Source organism: Corapipo altera, unplaced genomic scaffold, assembly GCF_003945725.1.
Source record: "Corapipo altera isolate COAL_440 unplaced genomic scaffold, ASM394572v1 47, whole genome shotgun sequence".
Lineage (NCBI taxonomy): Eukaryota > Metazoa > Chordata > Aves > Passeriformes > Pipridae > Corapipo > Corapipo altera.
In genome coordinates, this window is record NW_020884897.1 from 3,279,754 (window position 1) to 3,292,330 (window position 12,577).

Genomic DNA, 12,577 nt, shown 5'->3' on the forward strand with positions numbered 1-12,577 from the left:
ATAGTCTGCTGGGTATCACTTCATATTCATTGAAGAGATGATGGGATTGTATCAGAGATGTCAGAGGACATGGATTTGGCAGTGGAAAGCACTGATAATAAAAGAGCTGCAAGTCAGATTTTGTAATCTATCTGCTGGACATCCAGGTCCCAAGAATGGATTCAAATATACACATGAATATTTCAGAAAACATTTCACGTAAGTGAACTATAGAAATAACTTCCTTCAAAATCCTAAGCACTGAACTCTTTACAATTGCCTATGTAATGTGTACTTTTCTGATCATTAAATTTTGCTCTATGCTAATTTTCAAGCAAGAACAGGTCTTGCCTTTACCTCAGGAATATGAGGAGTTAGCAACAGAGAGTGCTTGCCTGCAGAGCAGTAAGGCCAGTGGAAAAAATCAGGATTTCGGAGTTGAAAAGCAGAAAATAATGTAAATATATGTAAAAAACATTAGCAGCTTTCTAAATTATTTGCAGGTATCTTTTTTAATCTATCTACAAAGACGAAAATGTCAGACTTTTCCAAAGTCTCTCTTTAAAATGAGTTTTGAAGGCAGTTTCCAGGTAATGTGCATTTTCCATTCAGCAACTCATGTGGTGCCATGTACGGTTCCTACCCTGCTCCTGCTAAAGGCAATTTAAGATTTGATATTGGCGTAATGAAGACAATAGCAAAATATTTCAGACATAAACTGATCCCTCAGTATGAGGGTTTCTTCCCTGTCACACAGACCTGTGTACACCTGCAGGAGCATGGAGGGATTTTTGGAGAAGAGTCTCTGCACTGCCAGGAGCATCTTCTAGTCTGATGTGGAGATGCCCCATGGGAATTGCTGCCTCTGAAGTCAGTAGAAGGGGTTTTAGGGTGTACAGTGTGTAACAAGGGGACAGCTGCAGCTCGTCTGCCCAGGTTGAGACAGGGCAGCTCACGAGTCATTCCTCCTTGTCCTTTTTCTCTTGTGAATGAGAGTTGCAAAAGGGAGTGTGTGTTGTTGCACTGCCAGTACAATAGTCACATTCGCCAGCTGAATTTGTAGACTTGCACTTAAATATCCCCAGTCTGCTCTCTGATCTGCTAGCCAAAATGGAGTTTTCACATCAAGTCTGTAGATGATTCATACTGCCTTCTTTTTCTTTCCTCTAGGAGACTATTGGATTTTATTCCTTCACTAACGCTGTCTACCTTTAGAAAGGACAAGCCATCTCATTATGGCCTCATATGAAGTCACTAACTTTTGCATGTCAAGAATAAAAGAGAAATGTATAAACAAAATGGGAAGCATGGTAAGATGTCAAAGAAAGGGGAAACAAAAGAGTGTGATCCAGAATGTTACATCTCTTTGTGGGTGACTTCACAGATACAGACTGAAGGGACAGACCTTTTTACTGTTACTCCTCAGAACCAAAAGATAAAAAATTGCTTTGCTGGAGGCCACTTCTTCCTGACTGCATTCATATACAGATGATTTGTTTCAGTGCACAGGGACATATCCTGCAGTGTTAAAATCAATGGGAATTTTGCTGCTGAAAATAGGAAATACATTTTATCTCTATTTCTGATAATTGATGTCACAAGATTTTGGAAGGGATTTTACTGCTCTTAAAAACAATCTCATCCTGTGTTTTATTCCTGGTACCTAATACCTCCATTGTAAATGGCATTTTGCTGTGCCTGTTACCCAAGATGCTGTCCCTTGTGAATTCAGGGAGAAGGTTAAACAGTGGAAAGACATAAGAAGCCAGCATTTAGAGAGAAACAAGTAATTAAGACAGCTGAATAGAGGAGACCTCATCAAAAATAACAATTTAAGAAAGTAGGTGTCTGAGAACAGGATCCAGGGAGGTGAGGTTTCAGGTGAACTCGTAGCACAGAACAGTCATGGTTATACTGGATCCTCGACTTGTTGCACTCTCAGCTGCTCCTTCCTCCCTGGAGTCTTTCCAGGGCAGATGGTGCAGCTGAGGCTGCATGGCCTGAGGCAGAGTGTTGGAGCAGCATGCTGTTAGCTCGCTTAGCACAAATTATTTGTATTTTTTTTTCTTTCTCTATCCCTGAAATGTAAGCTGAGGCTGAACTCTGGACTTACTGTTTTCCTGTTGTTGAATCCATAAAGATTTAGACTGTAATAATGGGAACAGATTGTATCTTTTCTTGTCTTTGGATAGTTTGACAGGATGTCAGTGATAACAGTGGTTTTCAGAGCAGTAAGGATTACCTGTCTGTCATATTTTCCTTTTCCCATTTACACCGATCCCAAAACTGAATTGCCTGAACAGCCAGTCTGAAGGCCTGAAGAGAGAATCCATGAAAATAATTTTTTTTTAATTTTAAAACAATCAAGATTTCTTGCACCAGTTAACTTTCTAGAGCCTGTGCAAACCTGGGTTCTTATTGTTTTGGTGAAGTACTGTCAAGGCTATGCACAGCCACAGTTTTCTAGTTTCTTTCCCAACATCTGACTCCAAGCAGGCTGAATCTGTATTTCAGGGAGGTTGGTATTCCCCCTAGTAATATTTCTGTGGACCATCAGCTAGTGAATCATTCTGAAGACCATCAGCAGCAACTCTCATTCAATACGCAGTGCTTGGAAATTCAAGTAGGGAAAAGAGTTCTGGAAATTTTATCCAAGAATGGAATTTTTCTCTGTATTTAATTTTTTTTTCATAGTTCTATGAAAGTTATAGAAAATCATATTTACATGTCACTCTGAAACCTTCACGTCTTCTCTTAAAGTTGTTTTCAATTTAAGTCTTCAGTAGAAGGGCTTATTTTAGGTATTAAGTTATGCTTTTTTTTCCTCCTAAGTACCTATTAAATAGAAAATAAATTTTTACAGGATACTGTTCATTTTTTTCTTCAGAACTTTAGGAGTGTTAAAAAGATGTCACTTAATTTGAACAGTAGTAAAGCTGAGCCCCAAACAGAGAAGTATGCAGTCTTTCTCAAGACATGTCAAGACATTCCCCTGCAGCTGTAATAGGCTATCAGCACAAAATCTCCACCCTTTCACCAGAGGCAACCTCTTAGAGGCAACTTTGTCTTCAGACTTCAGCTGTATATCATCTGATCTCAACTTGTGTCAAAAGACCCAGTAGCTCTCTGCCTGTCTGCTGGGAACATTGATCCACTCACCACAACTATGTACAAGATGTGAAATCTTTCCTTCCCTTGCACTCCTTCTCTCTCTTTCTCTCTTAAAAAAAAAAAAAAAAAAGCTGTCAGTATTTCAGAAAGTGTGAGCAGCAGATCTTTGTGTACTTTAATCCATAAATAAACATTTCTTCTTTTGAACTTCATTAAAATTGGATGTGTTTTCACTGTAAAACACTCCAGCATCCCTATCATTTAGACATATACGGTGATGAATATTGCAATTAAGTTTTGTCTGTGGGAATAATTGTGGTCTAGAAATACTCAATTTATGCCAAAAAAGTAAATAAGTATCAGACAACAAGATATACTGCTTATAACAGTAATTGTAGACCAAGATATTAAGCTCTGGTCATGCTGTTTTAACAGGTTGGGCCAAATGAATCTTTGTTATTATGACTGAGCTTGCAGAGAAGTTGTGGAGAGGTGAGTTTGGTTTGACTTGTGCACAATTATGTCTGACTTTCTTTGGTAAGACTTGTCGACGTATCACATTCAAATTTCCAGCTTTTCCTTCTCTGCCTTTGACCTGAAGAAAGGAATTCCTGCTTTAAAATGCTCATCAATCAGTGCTGCATAGTTAAGCTGATAAAAAAGCTAAGGCTAAGCCAGTGTTAATTTAACCAACTGTTACTTTACTGACAATATTTGTCAGCAAATAATTTTAATTATACCAGCATAATGAGATCAGTAGTCTAAAACTAAGCAAATGACTAAAATTAAAGAGGGGTTCTGATGACAAACAAGCCCTGATGAGAGTAAGAATGATTTTTTGCCACCAACGTCTGAGTATCCTGTGGAAATGGAGAGACAGCCCTAATCACATGAGAAATCACTCAGAAATGATGCTGGTGTGCTGGAATGCTGTGTTGGTGTCAGGAAGGCTTGCAAAGTTTGAGCAAGTGCAGTGTAAACTTTCCTGTGCAGCCTTGCATGTCGCTGACGCTCTCCGTCTGCACCGGTGGGGCTCACTTGTGTACCTGCCTTACATGCTGTGCATGGAACAGGACAGGGAAGGGTTGTGGAAGGTTAAATTGAAGAGGCAGCAGGTACTCGTGCTGGGAGGTGATACAGTGGAAGGGCAGGTGGAATAGAACCTACAGAAGTTTGTGGCTGTAATTAAGAAGAGGTAGTCAAAAAATAGGAAGAGTAGGCAGGGAAAAATACAGTATTTGCTTTAAGACAGAAATAAGAATAGAGAGGCAAAAAGAAAACTATTTTTTGGTGTCTGAGAATGGAAATGTTTGGGCTGAATAGCCTGCTGCTGTATTTGTCTCTTTCTCTCCCTACACAGATTCTTTGTTCTGATTTCTGGTGGAGTATTCTGGCCCTGGTGTTATTCCCCCCACCTGCCCATCATCTTCCTGAGACCTGTTGGCAGAGGGAGGTTTTCACAGCCTGAAGTGTTGATTCTGAAGTGTGAAGGAAACAGAACCACGCTGGATGATGTGACTCATCTTGGAGAAGTTGGTGTTTTTTGGCTGAGGGAAAGTGTTAAGTTTCAGCCTTACTAGTCCAGGTGTTTTAATGGATATTGCTGTAAGAGAAACCCTGGTCTGCTTGTCTTACTCAGTCCTGAATGGGAGAATAACAACTTACGTACTAACATAAATGTTTAATGATTTGTGATAAAAAAAAAATTAGATGGCAAGCAAAATGCTAGGTTAATTGATTATGGAGTCCTAAATTTCCCAAAATGTAGCATTCCAGCCAAATATGGCTGAAATATCAGCTGTCATATGATGAATATTTTAAAGAAGATTCTATTATACACCTAGGGGTTCATTCGCTTCAGTAATGAGGACAGTTACCTCTAGGGAAAGGAAGCTATATTATGCTTGCCACTTAACCAGGGGCTGGTTTGACAGGCATCAGCTCAGAATATATGTGTATATATAGGGAATCACAGCAGCTTGTCTCTAGCTTACTGAGCAGGAAATGTGCTGTACAATTCTTTGGGTTTCTATCTATGGATTTGTGGATGGCACTGAGTGGGATTCAGACTATTTTTATTCCTGAGTCTGATTGTTGAGGTGGAATCCATCACCTACTAAATATTAAATCAGCAAGTTTTTTAAAGAGCAACACTGTCTCTGCTGACTTGAACATCCTTATGTGGCCCAGAGGAAAAGAGAAACAAAGACAAGATGAGAAAACGATCGTCTTTGGCATTCTTCTTAATATTAATGATTTCTCTAAAGTTTTCAAACTGTTGAAGGCAAAAAGTGAGATATAACTTTCACATGGGTAAGAAATGACCCAGGTGAAAAAAAAGCATACATTATAAAAACTGTGGTGAAACTTCTGGAGTTGAATTATTAGTCGGAAGAGATGAATAAAATGCATCAACAGATTATTTTTTAAACAAGTTTTGTTTAATTGTTTCCAAACAAACATGGCTGGGAATTATTAGGAATGTGTCAATTCAAAATTATTTAAACTCTTTCATACAGATGTAAGTTATGTCAGATTTTACACTGAGTATTGTTTCTGAAATCTACTGTTTATAAATGCTGAAGTTTTGAGATAACTACCCAACTTACATGCTGTTGCTCATCTTACCAGACTGACTGGAATTATATGTAGTTCCTTTATGTTTTTCTTTCTTTTTAAAGTTGCACTTCATAGGCAATACCCAAAGACACCAGCTTGTGAGGTTTCTGAGTGAGTATTTCTACTGTACCCGTAGTTTTCTGTATGGACACTCATCATGCACCACTACAGAAATAAAAGCCCATCTCTGTCACCCTTAAAGGGCAAGTAGGTGAAATAACATTTTTTTGGTTTTACATTTTGCAAAGTATTCACATTTCAGTTCCAGAAATCAACATGAATAGTTGTTACAACAATCTTCTAAAGGCAGTGAAAATTCTTAGATAGTTTTTGGTTGCTGACTGCTAAGATGGAAGCTTACTTCTTACGTCACATTTTTAAGATCTCAGATGACATATGAAAATGTCCTGGATGCCCTGATATTTAAAAAGTGCATTCTGTTGCACCCTATGGTAGACAAATTCCAGTCCTTTGCTTAATTTCAAATAATTCTCCTTGTTTAGCCAGATGAATTATCTGGGTTTCAGAATACAAGTAATTTATTCTGATGCTCATTTTTTGATAAACTGACCCTTCGATGCAAACAAAAAGGACAAAATGAAAGTATTCATTAAGTTGATGCCTTTGCATATTTCACATGCATTTTTTAAGATCATGTTACATATTCATCAGTTTGTCTTAGTCACAGAGTTGCTGCCATGAATACTGTGTAAATATGTGGATATTTGAGCTGCTTTGTAGGGGCAGGTAAGGAAAAAGGTAAGGAGGTAAGGAAAAAAGAAAAAATCTAATATGAAAATGGGGAGGAAATAAGTGAGACTAGGAGTAGGAGGGACGTGGAGCTTTATAGTTCCCAGTCTGTACATCTGAATCTAGACATCTGTACATCTGTACATCTAGAGGTTGTAGTGTTTCCTTTCCCAGTGTAACTCTTGATGTGTACTGGGAGTTTCAATCAAATTTTGATGTTATTTAAAACCCAACAGTTATTCTTTTTCGCCTTGAGGTTAAGAGTTGAATAATCTTAAATTGTACAGGGACCATGAACTTTTGTTACCATCCTATCAATTCATTCATTACCTACATTGTTTTTAATTATGTGTGAAAAAGAAAATATTTTAATAAAACCGTGCATTCTGTTTTGATGCAAAGTTATGTTTCTGGAGTTTGTTTTAGATTTGTGCCCTGCTTGATGTTATGTTAGTAATGTAAGACTATGACATAAAGACTATCAAAACTTGAAAAGTTTTGGAAAGTTTAATTTTTGGGGTTTTTTTTGGTGGTTTTTTTTTCTTTTCTTTTTTTTTTTACTTTCAATACTATGTGGGCTTATTTTTTTACATATTGTGAAGCAAAATAGATGAATATTTCCAGCGTCATATAGCTCAGAATTTTTTTTTTCACAGTGATAGCAGTGAGTTGTGAGAAAGAGTATTTGAATGTTTGCACAAAGGAAGTAATTTCGTTCCAGAAATCTGTAAAAATTTTGCAGGGTGGTGCTTCATTTTGAATGAAGTTTAAACCCACTGGGGGTGGAAGTTGGTGCTAACACTGAAAATCCTAGACAAAAGATTTTTTAAATTTCTTTTTTTCACATAATTCCTATTCTGCCAGATTTCTTAGCCCTTTGTCACATCTCAGATTTGGTTTGCTATAAAGAAGTAAAGGGAATTAATTTACTTGGCATACAGCAGACAGACACAAGTTCTGCAACTTCCAGAAGGCCCGAAGGTCATCTGCTGTCTCTAGATATGGTTCGGAAATGTCACAGCTGCCTGCAGTGTTAGAGGTGGAAATGTGAAACTTACGTGAAGAGACTGGCCCTGGCATTGCTGTTTGTTGTGCCATTCCAGGAGCTCTTGCATCTGTCCTTCGTGTAGGCAGACCCAGCCATGCTACCTCACTTTGAGTGAGTGGTTTTGACTTACGGTGCAGTGGGTAAGAATGGGTGACCATTAATTATCCAATCTCTAAGAGATCCTGTGGATAAACCAAGCCAGCTTTAGAACATGCTGCTACAAGTCATAATGAAGATTTCTTGAAACAATGAGAGGGATCTGGGGAAGCGAGCTGTTGACAGGGCAGTCTGCACTTGAGTAAGCTGTGGAGGTCAAATGAAAGGTGCGTGGGCATAAACTTGTATGTTTTTTTTCCCCCAAAGGCCTCAGCATGAACCTGGCACTGCCAAGGTCTGCTTTAGGAACTGTATGACTGACATGCTCTCTGCCTGAGATTTGCAGAAGGCTTATTTAATTGCCACGTGTACGTACCCCCGTTTTGCTCTTAACTGCTCATTTTTCTTTCCAAGTCACTGTTGTAACCAGTGATTTTAGCCAGAAGCAGCTAAAATGACAGAAATCTATAAAAGGGGTTCATGGTTGGAAGTAGAGCACTACGTGCTGAGTGTTGCCTGCCAGCATTTTACTTGGATTTTAAGTGAGGGGGAAGGAAAGTAAGAGTTCTCATCTGCTTTTTTAATTAATGCAGACACCATTTTCATTCTGAAGTGTCACACACTGAAAATCAAAGGAGCCTTGTTTAAATAATAAGAGAAAAAAAGGGTTCTCTCGATTAGTAATGGAAAACATTTTCAAACAAGATCTTCAGAATAACGATAGGGCTGGCACTTCCTCAAGGTGAAAGTCTCTCAAAATCATAACATAAATTATTGATTTGTCCAAGTCTCTTCTCCATAGGAGATTTACAGTCTCATTTTCATAGTTGTCTTAAGGAGGGAGGAGAAAGAGATTCTTATCTAGGTCAGAATGAAAGCATCTTCCTTTCACAAAATCATAATAAACCCCTATTTTAGCTAAAGTGAGTTGCTATGCTACGAAATTACAGGGCCTACCACTCATGTCAGGAACAACTCCATTTAAGAAAATATATTTACAGCTATGCAAGTATAATCAGAGCCAAGCTATATGACATCTTAGATACAAGGAAAGATTGTTGTGAATAGTAAGCAAGATATGTAAGGAAGGTGTCTGGCCTTCTTTGAATTGGGCTGATAAAAATTGTCTTCATGAAAAGAGAACTCCTCAAAGAACAAAAGATGGAAAGTATGAAGACTGTGGCAAATTAGAAGGGAGCAAGATACAAATCTGTCCCTTTTTGGCTGCCACCTTCAGTTCAAATACAGCAGTATGGGTCTAGCAGATAAAGAGCAGGAAAAGCAAATGAAAGGCTAAGTAAGGTAATGTGGCATATCAGTGAAGGTTAACATTTCTTGAGGAGCTTACTATGACTGGCAGCAGTTCTCCAGCACTACGAAGAAGGGATCTGACTGCTGAGCAACCAAAGAAATTGAAACTCAGGAAGAAAGTAGTTATCTATTAATCACCCCAGGCAGGAGAAGGGGGTACCATTGTACATAGTAGGAAATAGAAGGTGATGAGCAGAAATATACTGAACAAGTAGGAGAGGCGTTTGGGCAATGTTGTCTCACCTTCTGTGGTAGGAAGAACCAACAGGCTTCAGATGTTCCCATCTCATTAGACACACAAGATGGAAATAAGCATGATGGAGAGAGTTAAAATTTATTTATTAAAACCAAGGAAGGACCAGTGAAGCAAAATTCCCCAAGGATTAGTGTTGTATGTCAAAGGAAAAGGAGTCTTCACATGACAGAAAATTTGAAGGTAACGCTCTTACGTGTTTGCTGATCAGGATCTTAAAACAGAAAAACATGGCATAGAATTTAGTTCTCTCCTACTGTGATAGCCATGAAAGGACAAAAGTACAGTTCCTAAAGAGTATTTTTAATAAAGGAAAGTACATTGTGTATTCTGGAAGACTTTAGTGTGAGCAATGTGTTGAAAATACCATAATATAAAAGTAAAATATTTGGATATTAAAAATCCCTATGAAATTATCATCTCCAAGCCAAAGACTTATTGTACTCGCCATAAATAAATATGATGTTAATATTTAAAAATTAGAAAGGAAATGATGACATCTCCTCATCAATGTGTTTTTAAAAGTTGATGTGATTGAGATAGATGCATTAATTGTTCGAGAAAAGAATAAAATATTACTACTGTATTTAGATGTGCATGTTAAATAAGTAGAAACATACACACTGTGACATGCACCTATGCATATTTGGCATGTGTAAAAATGGCCACTAGTTGGCTATTGAAGAAGGGAACTGAGGGATTTCAGAAAATTTTATGAGAGCCCCCAATACAGCTTAGAAAGATTTTATCTTAAAAAAACCCCTTACATGGTATAGAGAAAAACGTGAAAGTAGCTATACTTACTAAAGAAGCAGATATGAATGCATACAAAATATATATTTAATTATAGAAAATAGAAGATGGAGGCAAAAATCAGAAAAGGAAAAATCAGCGCCTGGCACATTTAGAACTGTAAGAAAGTTCTTCACTTATATAACAAAAAGAATCCTGAAGAATTCTATTAGTCTAGGTGAGATGGTACAGTTACCAATGACAGAAAAGTGGCACAGGAGATAAAAATTATATTTCTCCTTATTGGTGAAAAAGCAATCACACAAATAGAAGTACTTTTATTTTCATCAGTAATTTGGAAGATGTTGAGGGAAAGTAAGTACTGAATCTTTTTTTTTATGAAATTTTTTTTAATGAATTATATAAAGCTGGGATTTTAAAAAGATGAGGCTGATGAGGTTTACCAGTCATAAACACTGATATGTTTTAGACTACCAGGAAAGTTTCAAAGGACTTAAAATGTTTTAAAATTACATTTAGGTACCATTTCTCAGTGTTTAGAAATCTAGGTTACTTAATGCCTGAATTCAATAACAGATGAATTTGTTAAAGTGCATCAGTTAAGAAACATACAGGAGAAATAATGCAATTAATGTAGCCAACATGGATTGGCAGCCTGGAAATCCTCTCAAAATAGTTTTTGTTTTTAATAGGATTAAAATTTTGATTGATAGGTTTGTGAAATGAGTGTTGCTTAATAACCAATGACATTTTGATGAAGAAAGGTAAAAGATACAAAATTATTGTGCTTGAATACTATGTTTCAAATTATAAATGTAAGTGAGAAAGCCTTAGCACACAAAGGTGCTTATATGGGGCTCCTGCAGGGATTAATTCCTGCTCCATTCTATGTTTTTTCATATATTCTGAAAGAAAAAAAATTAAATTATCACAGATAAAGTTTACAGATAGCTCAAGTACTGGGGAAATGCCAAGTAAGGAACAGAAATGATACAGAGAGATCTCAAATAATTGGAAACAGGCAACTTTATCTTGGAAGAAAGAATAGAAACCAAAGGTACTAGAGGAGAGATTGTCCCAGAAACAGTCACTCTGACTACAATTAAGTGAGATTCTGGTTGATGGATAAGCTGGATATTAACTCCCAGGATAATTCCTTGGCAAACAGGACTAATATTGTCTTCATGTAAGCAAGAAGAATATATCCTATAGCTGGCATTTGCAATTTCATTTCAAGAACATTATATCCAGTTGTGTTCACAGTACAGTGAGGCTAATGACAAACTGGGGAAGTTTTAGGAAAAAAGAAACAAGAATGCTAAAAAGCTGAAAGAATTGGAAGCCTCACCTTGAAACCTAAGAGAAATAATCTGGAGATCCTGTTTTTAGATATCCTGCTTAGCTATGAGACTGCTTGTATGTTGATTAATCCATCTCTCTTTCAGGGGGTTTTAGGTGAATGTCTAATACACCACACCTTAAATTAATGTATTAGAAAATTGAAAAAAAAAAAAGAGAAATAAAAGACAAACTATTTCCATTTATCTTAGAGAAAATAAAATTATGGCAAGTAGTGACTCCCTGCTTCTGGTTTGCCCTTGTTCAAGCTGGTTACTTTTCTGGCAGAGGAACCCAAATTAGTTTCAGGTGCAATAGGCAAAATTAGTAAATACTTTTCTCTGCCACATACAGCTATCAAGGGAACAAATGGATTACCAAGGGCAGTATTAGATTGTCTTATATAACAGTTATCAGACATCTGACATAGTCTCGATTTTTTGTCGGTCTTTGAAAAAGAATAATAGTCCTTAAATATGGATACTTAGACAGATCTTTGCAGATCTGTCTTTAATAGTTGGCTTTCCCCCAGATTTCTGGTACTCTGTTGGGTCAAGTCATTGTGGATATGTTAGTAGTGTGCAATGTAGTCAGCCCAAAATGGAGTATTGGAGCGTAAGGTGAGGTTTTCTGTATGGGGACTTGTTCTTTCTATGCAATGTTGTAATGAGAAGCAGGTAGTTGCTGCATGTGATAAGAACTAAGTGAATACTCACTTGAATATTGAAGATTAAATGCTGAGATGAGATCAGTGTCAAGCAAACAGTTCAGGAACTAGCTGAACCTGTGTGGGCTGTAAGCCTATTTGCAAACCTTTCCCATTTGGACTTGCTGCTCCTCACAGCTTCTCAATAGCTACTATCCTGCATGACATTGAATATATGTTGAAGTTACCCTAGAAAGTATGTTACCAGAATACTTCTATTTCTGAATGACCTTTCCATCAGACACGTGCATATTGAATTTTTATTCAAGAGCTGCAACTGCACCTTTAAGTGCAATCATGCTCTTCACACCCAGCTGTGCTGTAATTCCATTACAACTCCTGCAACTGCTGTGTGGGCTGCAAGTGAAACTTCACTAGGATAGTTGCTGGGGATGTAGGAGAAAGTTCACATTGTGCTTCAGATTTATCTCAAAAGAACATCCAGCTTACAGGTAACTAATAAAAATGCCCTCTGTCAGTAAAATAAAAAGATTTGGCTAGGGTATACAGGAAATAAGTCCAACCGGTGAGGAAGGAGGAATTGTTTTTACCAGATCATTTTTTTTGACCATGACAGGACATTGCCTCTTCCCAAACACTGACTTTATATACC

The 12,577-nt window shown here is 37.3% G+C and overlaps 1 long non-coding RNA gene across 2 annotated transcripts in view; it reads left to right on the plus strand.

Moving 5' to 3' along the window:
* Positions 1–1,153: 1,153 nt before the first annotated feature.
* The window catches only part of LOC113949648, a 42,840-nt gene continuing 31,416 nt past the window's right edge, over positions 1,154–12,577 (plus strand). The window contains exons 1-3 of one of the 2 annotated variants that reach the window (XR_003528492.1): positions 1,154–1,289; positions 3,526–3,582; positions 4,451–4,622. This is a non-coding gene — a long non-coding RNA (uncharacterized LOC113949648). Of the gene's footprint in view, positions 1,290–3,525; positions 3,583–4,450; positions 6,504–12,577 lie in introns of those variants that run through there. The other variant, XR_003528491.1, reaches the window with a different exon arrangement.